This window comes from Trachypithecus francoisi, unplaced genomic scaffold, assembly GCF_009764315.1.
Source record: "Trachypithecus francoisi isolate TF-2019V2 unplaced genomic scaffold, Tfra_2.0 Lachesis_group2, whole genome shotgun sequence".
Taxonomy (NCBI): Eukaryota; Metazoa; Chordata; class Mammalia; order Primates; family Cercopithecidae; genus Trachypithecus; species Trachypithecus francoisi.
The window spans coordinates 117,119,542-117,132,949 of record NW_022681465.1 but is presented as its reverse complement, the minus strand read 5'-3'; the positions used below and the strand labels follow the sequence as shown (position 1 = coordinate 117,132,949).

The window sequence follows — 13,408 nt, the reverse complement described above, 5'->3', positions numbered from 1 at the left end:
CTAGTTCCCCTTCCTCTTGCAAATGCTGACTAGTTTCTTAGCAATAAGGCCTCCATTTCCCTTATCAGTGTCCCTTTCATACAAAATTCTCAAAAGAGAAATACACACTTTGTGAACATTAACTCCAGGGGCAAAACCCTTACAGGAGGAGCTATCCTGTAAGAAGCTCTGAACATCCAAAGATCCCTTTAAAGGGGAAACCAGAAACTTCACCCTCCCCATGGATGTTTTTACCAAGTGTATTTTGGAATAATCTTTTATCTGTTGGTCAAACAAACTGCCCTTGTAGGTGTGGTGGGTGTGGTAGAGGTTTGGGGAGTGGGGTGCTGGTGCTCCCAGGGTGGCCATGATTCATTGTTGATTGAAATTAGACTCTGGGCATCCATGTGACCTTTGTGTCATCATGGAAACTCTGATGAGAGTGACTGCCCAAAACAGAGCTCTCCAGGGCTCAGCACCCTCCCTCCTGGAATGTGTCCCAAGGTCTTTCCAGGGCCAGTCAGGCCTCAGCTCAGTGTCACCTGTCCAAGGAAGCCTTCCCTGGGCTCTGCATCTAATGTTGACCTCCTTGTTTTAATGTCTGCTTAGCACTCTCTGGTCTGGCCTATCTGTTTATCTGATTCTTTTCTGTTTGCTCCATTATCTGTAAGCCCCAGATGTCAGGGAAGATGCCCGTGTTACTCTCCACTGAATGCCCAGCCTAGGTCATGGTGGTCATCAATTTCACTGGGCACCAATATCTGTTGCTTCAATAAATGAGTCCTCTTCTCCCTGTGTGCTCTGTGATAATGAAGCCCAGTGAAGGCCTTGAGCCCCATCATGACTTGAAGGGTGGGTTGTGAGAGCTCAAGAGTATGTCTGTGGAGGATGCATTAGGACTGAATTAGGGGGGTGGTGACATTTGATCTCTGAAAGCAAGAAAACAGCTTCCACTCTAGGATATGGTTTGCTGTTTTCCTTCTTTGATTGCAGCTGGTTGTCATGATCCCTCCCGTCCATCTTGGGTGCAGAAGCCCCTGGGGATTGCCAAAGGCTCCTTTCTGAACCATCTTTTCAAACACACGGTACATTCTCTGTCCAAGGGAGCTGCAAGGACCAAATAGAAATTTGAGGATGCAAAATGAGATTACTGATGTGGTTGCTGAAACTTATAAAACTCACTCAGTGATAGGGGGTGTGGTGGTCTGTAAAGGGGATAACCATGATACTTTCAAGCTCTCCTTTATACCCTACAGCAGGTGGAGTCTGTGTGACTTGGGCAGACACTTTTCCTCTTTTAAGTATCAGTTTCCTCATCTGTAAAGCAGGAGTGATAAAACCTACCAAGCCTGTGAGATGTCCCCATGACAGAGCACCCAGCACGGGCCACATAAGGGCTTCCCTGATGTAAACTTAAGCAGGACAGGCTCAGGCTCAGGACCGAGGCCTCTGGAGTCACCCTCCTACAGGCTGGGTGATCATGGACAATGTATTTCACCTCTCTGAAGCCTCTTTTTTCTCACCTATAAATTGGCCATGTTAATACCTAGGGTATATTTCCTGGGGCTATTGGGAGAACCAGTTAGAATATATTTTTCACATAAAATGTCATTCAGGTAATTATGGCTGTTTTAAGCCTTTTAAACTTAGATCTTGCCCTCATAGACAGAAATGAAACAATTGCTGGGACTGGATCAGATATCACAGCCAAACCCCTACACAAAACAACAGACTTATCATTCAAACCAATCAGTGAAAATAATTGGTCTTGTAAGTTGTCAATATCCTGTGCAACAAAAGCGGTGGTGGAACGACCTTGAGCATTCAGGGGGAGTTTAGGGATACCTCCTAGAGAAGAGATGGAGTTGTTGCCTCCCATGTGCTCTGCTACATCTTCTCTTTAAATTTTCCCTTTGCCCAAAGCAGCATGGACCATCCATTTAATCAACCTCCACCACAACTCTGTTTAGTTCCTCAGGAAGCCAAGTCAGCAACTGCTCAAACGCCTTATTCTAAGACGTGCTGATGGAGTATGGCCTGCCTCAGAGGGCCTCTCCCTTCAAATAAGTCTAGATTGTCTGGTTTGTTTGTGAACAGAGCTAGGTAGGTGCCGAGTGGCTCAGAGAGGAGGCTGGAAGTGACCTTCCATGACTCAGTTCCACAGGTTTGTTTGCAAGAACACAGACACACGAGTGACCACTGACAATATGTGTTCCAACATTATATACGGGGTATATTTTGCTCAGAAACATGCCCTGTTAGTTGTTGAAACCTTTTTTGCATGCCCTGAAACAAATGACACTATGGTGTATTTTCTTTTGGGGGGTCAGTAAATAAAAGTCTTTTATGTTGACAATGATAATATTATATTCTACAATCTATTTGCATTTCTCTATCCTGTGGATTTTATTGCTTAGTATAAATCCCTAGGTTGAGGTGCATTAAGCTTCACTCAGAGAGAAACAATGCATTTTATCATAGGGCCAGACAGCTACATGCACAAGATGCTACCTGCAGAGAGTGGTTTTTGCCCAGATGTGCAGGAGAGATGCACAGAGAGGAAGAAATGCATACATGTGTGCAGGTTTTGGCATGTGCACAAGAAGCCTGGAAGGATTTTCTTTGGATCTACAGTCAAAATGGATTTCCAAGAGGAAGCGGTCTGAACACACACCTCTTCCCTGGGCTACATTCGGTCCCATCTCCGAGGCCAGCCAGGTTTTCAGGAAAGTGATCAGCACTGGCTTCAGCTCTGGCTAGAGCTCTTTGGCCAATGTGATGGGCAGAAAACTGGAATGAGGACAGAAAAGCACCTCAGAGGTTTGGAGAGTCGAGTCTCTCACCACCTTGCTGTAGGTTTTCCGAATACTTGAGTGTAGGAGCATTTTTTGTCAACAGGCAAGTCAGGAGCTGCTAAGATAAACCATGGCAGTAAGCTCGAGCCAGGGTTAGTATTTACCATTAATCGGCCACCAAGTGTTTGCTATGTGCCATGCATTGTGCTAAGCACTATCTCATTTAATATTTACAGCAATCTTATGAGGCAGGTGCTACTGTTATCTCCATTTTACAGATGGGGAAACTGAGGCACAGAGTTCCACAGCTGGTAACTTGCAGAATAGGAATTCAACCACTGGAGAGTCTGGCTGTAGTTTTTTTGTGGCAGGAGAAAATATGCTGTCTAAATTTGCCTGGGGAAACCATCATGGTGGTCACAAAACCACTTCTACGGCTTGCCTTGACCTAGCAGGAATGAAGACATAAAGAAAGAATGAGTGCATTGTGGCTATAATGGGATGATGATGTCTATTGTGTTGTTTGGTGTCAGTTTCTGTAACTCCTTTCTATTTCAATGAAGGCTATTATCTTTTCCTCTCTTTTAGTGACGTTTCCTAGATGTAGAAAATGGGAGTGTATTGGGTATCTCAGGGTTTTCAGCTGAACTGAAGGGTCTGATGGTAACTTTACCCCCAAATCCCTGAGAGAAAAGTGGGGAGTCTCTGCTTCAGCTCTGCTCAGAAGAGCTCCCCGCACGTAGTGGTTTCTGTGTCACTAGACTGGTTAGGTTAACCAAATGGGTCTTCTAAATACCCAACTTTTAATAGAAAACTTCTGTGGCTTGGGTTATTAAAGTCATAACATGCTTATTTAATTGCGTTTTAAGTCCATCTATCTTTTTTGAGTCTAAGGAAGACTCACTCAGTCAGAAGGAGTAGAGGGAAGAGGATTAATACATGATTTTCTCTTTTTCCCCTTTTTCTTTTAACTTAGCCTGAGACTTATTTGAATGCCTGTTTCATATTGAGCTTTCAAGTATAACATTTGTGAGTGAAATTGCCCCTTTTATTTTCAAGGTAATTGAATTCCATTTTTCACTTTCCATTTCCCTCTAGAAAAATCAAAATGTTTTCAGAACTTGGCTTCTTAGTGGGTGATTTTCTAAGGTGGGAACTTCAGAATCATAAAACATTCTAGTGTAGCAAAGGCCTTCAGGAACCGGATGGCCAGGCCCCTCCTCCACAGATGAACAGCCTCCACCAGCCGGTCTTGGAGAACATATTGATTTCACTGTGTTTTTGTTTGAAACACCAAAGGAATGCCCATATCTTGTCTTTGGGCTAGGGCTGTGGGTTAGGGGAGCTGGATTTCTGTCCAGAATCTTGTCCTCTGTAGGGCAGCTGAGGGGCATTATTACTCAGAGGTCCCCAGAACCCTGTGCTAAATTGGTTTGGATCAGTGTGCCTCAAAGTGTTGGACAAAGGAGAGTCGATTTTAACTGGCACCTGGACACGACTTTAAATAACACTGTATCACAGAGTGACACAATGATTGTCTTTCCAACTCCTTTTCGGTCTTTCCGATTATATCAGGGACAAAGTCTCAGTCTGGTGCTGTTGTGTCAAACTACCTTCTCATCTCTGTTTTTTAAAGACAGACAGATCAAGCCTTACTCTTAGGGCTTTAGAAGGTAATAGTTTCCGATTTGGATTTCATCACATTGTTTTATTTCTTTTTTAACATTTTTATGACAACTTATGCTTTATAGCAGTTTTAAAGGTAGGATAAAATTTTCGTTTGAAAACAAGTTGGTTTGAGATTTTTTTCACTTTTACATAAAAGACCCACCTTCACAGCCTATGAGCCTCTAAAGTTGGGGAAGCAGTGGCTTAGGTGGTCAGGCAGGAAATTCAAGGAGGTTGGTTTCTGCCAAAGTCAGAGATGATTGCCACTTACCGGAAGGCTGTGTTGGAACAGAGTGGGCACAGGCATTGAGAGCAGAGCTGATTTCCAATCCTCCCGCTGTCCTCACTGACTGTGTGTGTCCTGGCCTTCTTGAGCTTTGGTTTTCTCACCTGCGGAACGGGTTTCATGAGCAGTTGGAAGAAAGCAAATGAGCTTCATTTTCTACAACAGGGTGGGTGGTGTGATTGATATTCATCCCAAAGCTACAGGCTCCCCACTTCTGTTTTTTTTTTTATTGCCAGGGCTCCAAGTTTGCTTCTGGATGGAAGGGAAGATGGACTAGAGCTGATACCCCCTGCACCCTGGTGAAGAAATGCACCCTGAGGCCAGAAAATAGTATAAACCCATCTGGCTGCAACATCCCAGCAGCTTGAAGAGCAAAGTCACGTGTGAGTTTTGTGCACGGGCAGCCTTTCCTCTTCTCAGGCTGCAAATCTTTGGCAATCGGAGGCAGGCTGTGAATTAAGCTTAATTAAAATTCACTCTTAATTAGGGCCATTACTTAAAATCAATTCTACATAATAAAGCTGTGTAATCATAATTAAGCCCCAGAAATGGGATTAGGAAGCACAGAATGCAAAAGCCAAACATGGGTGAGCCTGGTGCTGGCAGGGGCAGTGGCAGAGACTTCTCGAATTAACAGAATTTTTAAATAGCCAAGGCCCCATGAGTGCTCTGATGAGAACCTCGGTGGCAGGCAGCACAGTGAGCTAATCAGAAAAAGGATTTGAGATGAATAGGCCCCGAGAGGCAAAGCTCCATGGTGTGGTGTTATGGGCAAGAGGAAGGAGCGGCATAAAACGGAGGGGATCAGATGAGTCTCCTCTCCAGGCCCTATTTCCCCAGCTGTGAAGTCAGGGTGGAGGGCAGCTGTTTCCCAAGCAAGCATGTCTCTAATGACTGTCTGCAAACTCAGGAGCGCTGATGTGGGGCTCTCTTGAGGGAATTTCATGGCAGCAAAGTCAGGATCGATGCCATCTGCTTGTAGCTTGAGAGGGGTCCTGTGGAGATGAGTTTTGTAATTGTTGGCATCATTGCGGTTGTGGTTGTCTATTTTTTAACTAATGAAGTGGGGGTGTGAAGTAATATTTGACAATCTCTTACTTCCACACTAATAAGCACATAACAATTAGGAGCTTGGTTTTGGAATGAGCCAATCAATTTTGAATTTTGGATGTGCCAATTATTGGCCAAGTGGTCTAGGGCAACATTTACTTCACTTTTCAGTTTATTCCACTGTTGTATGAGAATTATAATAGTAGTAGATACCTTGAAGGTTGTTCTGAGAATCATGCACATGTGTATAGCACAGTGCCTGGCAAATAACAACTAATTTTATATTGTTTCAATGTATTTATAGTGTTAATTATATTTACATTTTGAATTTACTGTGCATCAAGCACTGTTCTGTTTTATATGTATGAGCTAATTTTATTTTCACAATCACTCTGAATAAGCATTATTATTTTCTCTGATTTCTAGGTAAGGAATCTGAGGCTCAGAGAGGTTAAGTACCTTGCTTAAGGGCACACAGAAAGTAACTAGCAAATAATAAGAGCCACATAAATAATAGTTATTATTATAAGGATACTATCTGTCTATCTGTATGTGCTCAGAAGCACAGTGAAATCCCAGGGGAGGTCACTTACCTGTACTCATCCCCCAGAACCCAAGCCTGTGCTTCTAACACTGCCAGAATAAGGCCAGGCATTTGAGTTCAGAGCTAAAGGGCCTGCCAGGTGCAGATTCCAGAGCTGTGGAATTGGAGCCAGGAGGGAAAGCCAGAAAGAGCTCCTCCCCATATCTGTTTTTCTTTAATATTTTATTTTATTATTTTATTTTATTTTATTTTAGAGATGGAGTCTCTCTATGTTGCCCAGGCTGAACTCAAGCTCCTGGGCTCAAAGGATCCTCCCGCTTCCGTCTCCTGAGAAGCAGGTATGGGCCACCATGCCCAGCTCCATATCTGCTTTTTGATTTAGTGTTTTAGTTCAGGGGGTGCCTCGCACCTCTCACGCCACGTATGTGAGTGCTCACTGTGTGCCTGATGCTGAGTTGGTCCAGACATACACTATCTTCTTTAGTTTTTACCACAGCCCCGCAAGTCAGGAAGTATCACTCCCATTTTGCAGATGAGGAAACTGAGGCTCAGAAAAACAAAGCTCGTTGACAAAAGTGAAATATATCATTTGACCCCAAATTGGCACTGAGCTTGAAATTGAGTTTTCAATCCATTTCATCAAACACTATGCAGTTCCAGGAAAGCTGCTCAGGGTGGGGTGCCTCCCAGACTCTGCCTCTGTTCACAGACAAGTCAGCTCAGCCCAGCAGGAAGGATTGTTTTGTTTTTTTTTCAGATGGAGTCTTGCTCTTGTTATCCAGGCTGGAGTGCAGTGGCGCAATCTCGGCTCACTGCAACCACCTCCTCCAGGGTTCAAGCGATTCTCTTGCCTCAGCCTCCTGAGTAGCTGGGATTACAGGAGCACACCACCACGCCCAGCTAATTTTCTGTATTTTTAGTAGAGACAGGGTTTCACCATGTTGGCCAGGCTGGTTTTGAACTCCTGACCTCAGGTGATCCACCCGTCTCTGCCTCCCAAAGTGCTGGGATTACAGGCATGACCCGTTGTGCCCAGCCAGGACCTCTCTACAACTAGATTTAGAACCAAATATACCTTGGTGCTGGAGATGTCCTGCAGTTCACATTTCCCAGACAGCTTCAGGCCAGTGCAGTGATTCCCTCAGTGGTATCCATTCTGCTTTCATGCCTCCAGTGAGGAGGACATCACCACTTACTAAGCTGAATTCTCATTTTCTTTGACAGAGTAGAGCCAGAGAGAAATTTGCCCTGGGCCTGATATTCATGAAGGCTTTCCACTTCAGACTCGATATCATTGCCAAGTCAGTGTGTTTGGGTGAGTATATGTTGAAAGCATTAAATTGTTCAATGCAAGAGTTTCAATTGTATCACAATTTTTGCAAATCTGTATTAGAATTTCCTCATTTATTAATGTGTCAGGAACATTAATTGAAAAAGAAAATAGGATGGGGTCTGGTCCATTGTCCATGCCTAGGGGCCCTGAGAGTTAGCAAAGACATTCCTCATTGAGCTCAGATTTGTACATTTGTGACATGTCTGCTCCCTGGCAAGGGTCCAGAGAGGACTGGCTCAGGGAAAGCATCTTGTGCTGCTGCCACCCTTGACTCGACTGTGTGGGAATGGAGGGAAGTCTTGCTCTGATAAGGAAGAATACACCATTACTGTCCAGTGCCAACCTGATGCAGCCAAGGGCCCTCCTGTGGTTGAGAGGAGGGTAAATGGTGGACGGTAGGGGACTTGGTGGCCAGTTCAGGTTTCCTCGGATCCTAGATGGTCGGCCCTGTAAGCAAATGGTGACCACTTCCTTGTGCCTGCACCAGGCACCCCGCTACACAACTCCGGGGGCACCACTCCCATGGTGTTTTATGTCAATGCCTCCCTGTGGGGTTGTGCTACATGGAACCCCCAAGGCAAACCCCAGCTCCAGAGAGTTGAACCCCACATGGAAGTGCTGGGCTCCCGGTGCCCATAGACCTTGACTCCTGACCAGAGGAAGCTGCCGGTCCTCTTCCTGCATAACCTCTTTGTCCTTCAGCATGAGAGTATTTGCCTCTATTTACACTAAATAGAGCCAGCTCCACTTGCTGGTTCCTGTATTTTGGGCAAGCTGAGCTGGAGGCCCTTGAAGCCAGTCCAAGCAGGCAGCCTTGTGTCCTGGTGGTGGTCATGCGGATGACTCTCCAGGCCAGGTCCTCCTCCAACATCGTTTACTAAACACTTTATCTCCCTGAAAACACGTGAGGTAATGTTTATGAAACATCACCCTGTCCCTTCCACCAGGCGGTAGGGGAGCCAGGGGGGCACTCCCTCACCTTCCTCGCTTCCCTCTGCCCTCTTCTGCTCCCCTTATTTGGGTGAAAAAGCACGCTGGGTCTTCCCTCACTGCAGGCCTGAGCGGAGAGCAGCACCCTCCACGGGCCTTTCCAGGCCTTTCCATCCACTCCCTGTCTCCACTTTCCAGGGCACATTCACCGCCCCCTGGGAGTGTTGTCGGCCTCATTTTACACAGGAGGAGACAGGCCGAGAGCAGCAGAGCCTCTTGGCCAAAGTTACAAAGTGGGTGGGTGGTGAGCTGGGGACCCACACTCCTACTTTCTAAAGCCCCCTCTGAAATGCTGTATTTGTGGTAACTACTCATTTAAACATTCCTGATTTTTCTACAGATGGATGACTGAGTGGATCAATAGCTAGTTACATACATAAATTGACAAAAGATAGCTGAACAAACGAATAGGTGGATAGAGATGATTGTGTGAGTGCATAGAGAGGTGACTGCAGACTCTTTTGGAAGAAAACAGGAGAAACTGGGCAACAGCTGCCTCTAGGAAGGGAATAAGGCATCTGAGGAAGAGAGAGAAAGAGAGATGACTTTTTTCTTTTTTGCTGTCTCTAAACTGTTGGAATGTTTTTTATGTGCATAAATTAGTTTTTAAAAGTCTCTTTTTCTATTTTTTGCCCTCTATTTCTGTGTGTCTACCTACAGGAGAAATCAGAAGCCAACACACTAGAAAAGTTGCAGGAAATTCCTAGGGGAACCCACAAAGTCAGTTCCTTGCTGGAAACATATTCATCCTCCAGATGAATCCAGTGCATTGGATGGGCTCAGATGCACAGGTCACGCAGGCAGACCCCTACTGAAAAGAACAACAGTGGAAGGCAGATGTAACTCAGATTGTGGAGTCCGAGAGCCATGTGGGCCCACTCCAGTTACCTCTACCCCCGGTCTGTGACCAGAGAATCCTTCAGCAGCAACAGCAGGGATGTTTATTTCACTGGTATGTATAAAGCGACTGATTGAAAACAACTTGTACGCCCAGCAACTTGGAACTGGATAAGTGATTTTTGGTTCAGTCACACAGTGGAATATCATGCGGCCATTAAGAATAAATTAAAAAATCTTATACTTTCCATATTCAACTTTAAACTGAAAATAACTGAACAAACACCTTCATAATTAGGCTCCCTGAGATTGGAACATGAAGTAAAGTCAATGTGTGTCAGAATGTTAACAACAGCTAACTCTTGGTTGTGATATTCTGAGTAACTTGTATGATTTTTCAGGTTTTTTTTCCCATTCCTAATGTGCAAATGTACTATTTTTATTGTAAAAAATACACATTTGTAAAGAGCAATAACATAAATCTCTGCACAGGCAGATTGGAAGGAAGTCAGACAAAACGATACCTTTTGGTAGTGGAATTATAAATCATTTTTTTCTTCATTAGAGTTTCTGAATGTTCTGCATTTGAAATGTTTACCTTTATAAAGGGTTAATCATATGTAAGATGATTTTTTAAAAGACAAGTAGACAGGGAAAGAGAGGTCTGCTGTTGCAAAACCAAAGCTGGAGGCTCTCCAAAGCCCACTTATGTCAGTCAATTGATGTTTCATGAACCTCTAGAATGTACAAATCACTTTCCACTGGGATTGGGGGGGTGAGAAATACAGAGATGAAGGAGATGCAAACACTTTAATCAAAGAAATCACAGTCCAGTTGGGAAGAGAAGGTTCTGCATTATGTAAGTGGCAAGGTCTTATCTGAGAGGTTAGTCTGTCAAGAGTAATAGCGATAATTACACAACAATATGTCAGAGTGGCTGGGAGCTCCAGCTTCAAAGCCACCTCGCCTAGGGGGAAACTCATTTCCATTTCTTAACCATGATGGGCCTGAGCCTCAGTTACCCACCTCTTCTGTAAACGTAAACTACCTCTTGGGGTCATTGTGAGGATTAAATGAAGCTCGAGCCTAAAGGGGCTGAGCTAGGTGCTTTGCAAATAGTCCAACCTCAGCATGAGGCACGTTATCATCTTTATGGCTGTGGTGTTTGTGGTCACCTATCTGCAAGTCACGCTTTCACAGATATGCCAGAGCTGGGATTGGAAACCACATTAATCTAATTCTAAAGCCAATGATTCCACCACAACCAGACACTGCATTTACTCTCTCTGCCTAACTGAAATTTGTTCTAAACCTCACCCTAAGGTCTTGCCAGAAAGAAAAGCTAAATTTTCATTAAAAGAGGAAAGGAGAAATGAATCTGTTTCAAAGGACATGAGAGGAAGAAGAAAAATATCCCTTCATGTAGGATTTTGCAACTTTGTCCATACTTCTGCAGTGTGTAAAAGCAAAAAATCCTATGCTTTCCATAGTCAACGTTAGATTTAAAACAACCAAAAAGCGCCTTCACAATTAGGCTTCTTCAGATTGGAACGTGAAGTCAAGCCAATATGTACCTCTTACTGCAGATTTCTGCCCTGTGAATGTGACAGGATTTGCCTCCTTAAACAGAGGGTGCTGGTTTTTCCTGGCTGGAGGGTAGAAGGTCATGAACAGAGGACAAAGCGCAGGGAAGGGGCAGCATGTGGGGAAGAGCCCCAAGGATGTCAGTATGAAAACCAAGAGGCGTGAGCCAACTGCCCAGGGTTTGGGCTAAAAGTCTGGGGAAACTGGTTCAAAACCAGTGGAGGCCCAAACAGAAGGAAAATTCTGTTTACGGACTTCCATATCATTCAGAAATGTTACCTCCTTGAAAAGAGTTAATATACTTTTTCTTTTTTAAAAATTTCAATAGATTATGGGGGACAGGTGGTGTTTGGTTCCATGAATAAGTTCTTTAGTGGTGATTTCTGAGACTTTGGTGCACCCATCACCTGAGCAGTGTACACTCTACCCATTGTGTAGTGTTTTATCTTTCATTCCCCTCCCACTTAGAATCATGATCTCCAATTCCACCCAGGGTTGCTGCAAAGGCCATTATTTCGTTCCTTTTTGTGGCTGAGTTGTATTCCATGGTGTATATATGTAAATATATATACATATATATGCCACAATTTCTTTACCCACTCATTGATTGATGGGTATGCGGGCTGGTTCCACACTTTTCCAATTGCGAATTGTGCTGCGCTAAACATCTATGTGCAAGTATCTTTTTCATATGATCATGCATTTTCCTCTGAGTGGATACCGAGTAGTGGGATTGCTGGATCAAATGGGAGTTCTACTTTTAGTTCTTTAAGGAATCTCCACACTGTTTTCCATAGTGGTTGTACTAGTTTACATTCCCACCAGCAGTGTAAAAGTGTTTCTCCCTGTCCTTCTGGTCATCTATCTTTTTAAAGGATCAACCTAAACTCAACCATAACCCATCCCATACCACCTCATCCTGTCTCAAGCTAGGAAATAGGAGTATAGAGAAGAAAACAGTACAGATAAGAGTGCTAGAAGGTTGTGTGTTTGAACAAGAAGGAACACAGGTAAATGGATCAGGTTGCAAGTACAGCACCTGAGGCAGGTATGAGGTAGTAGCTAATGGGGTGAGGCAGAAAGAAAAGGCTTCCAAAAAAGCAGATACTTGAGTTGGGTCTTCAAGGCCATAGTCAGTGGTTTCCCAGTGGATCTGAGAAAGGAAGGTGAATTTAGAGAGAGGGAAGAACCCGAAGAGAGGCATGAGAATGTACATTGTGCATTCAGCGAACTTGGTGGGTGGCAACACATGGATCCCAAGTGTGTGTAGAGGAGACTTGGCACAGTAAGGCCACTAGGCAGGTAGGATGGCCCCCAGAGGGTCTTGGCTGAGTAGCTGAGGGACATGCTGTAAGGGTAAGGACCAGGGGAAGAGATGAACTCTGACTGGCTCCCTGACAGTGGGTCCCCTGTGTGGTCAGCAGTTCATGGGTCACAGAGAATAACAGGCCCGTATCTCCATATTGCCCAACATGTTATTCTGTTATCACGTCTTCAGTTTGGAGAGAAGAATTAAATTCATTTAAGTTTATCACATACCAGATGACTTTGGATAAGCACATATTTGGAACCTCAGATAATTCATCCATTCATTTGCTCATTCAGAACAGTTCTTGGGCATCACTTTAGATTCAGTGCTGCTGAAATTTCTTTGGGGGCTACACAGGTCAGTGAGGTTTGGTTTTCATCTCAGGAACCTTATAGCCAGAACAAGGGAGAGGTGAGTACTAACTCCATGGTGTTGTCCCAACGACTTCACTACTCATTTCCCTTACCACCATCCCTTCAAACACTTCAGTGGACTTTCGTCTCTCAAGAAAAATGCAGACTTTCAACTGGGCCTAAGAATCTCTATATGTACTACCCCTGCTCACCTCTGGGGAGACATCCCCTTCCACCCCCATCCCCTCCTTCTACTCCATCCTCATTGCCTCTTCTTTCAATGGTTCTCACAGGATCCCCTTCAGCCACAAGCCCTTAGCAAATGCTGCTCCCATGGCCCAAGTCATCTTCCCTGGTTCATGCCTGCTTCAGATTAAAGTTACCCCTCGGGAGAATGTTCCTGATCAATCTGAATTGACCAAGTCCTTATTACACACTCCCAAACTCCACGAGATGTCCTTCATAGCTCTCATCCCAGTTATAATTTGTTTGCATTTATTTACACAATGGCTGTATTAATATCTGTATTCTCCACCGGAACGAGAGCTTCATGAGAGTCAGGACTGTGTGTTTTCTCAAAATCAGCTTTATTGTGGTCTAATTTATGTATAATAAACACACCCATGTTAGATGTACCAATCAATGAATTTTTAGAAACTTATTAAAAATATCTATATTTG

At 44.2% G+C, this 13,408-nt stretch overlaps 1 long non-coding RNA gene across 1 annotated transcript; it reads left to right on the top strand.

Moving 5' to 3' along the window:
* Nucleotides 1–2,399: 2,399 nt before the first annotated feature.
* On the top strand, nt 2,400–10,859 carry LOC117065435. Its single transcript, XR_004429920.1, has 3 exons — nt 2,400–5,111; nt 7,547–7,637; nt 9,306–10,859. It is a non-coding gene; the product is annotated as an uncharacterized LOC117065435 (long non-coding RNA).
* Nucleotides 10,860–13,408: the final 2,549 nt, after the last annotated feature.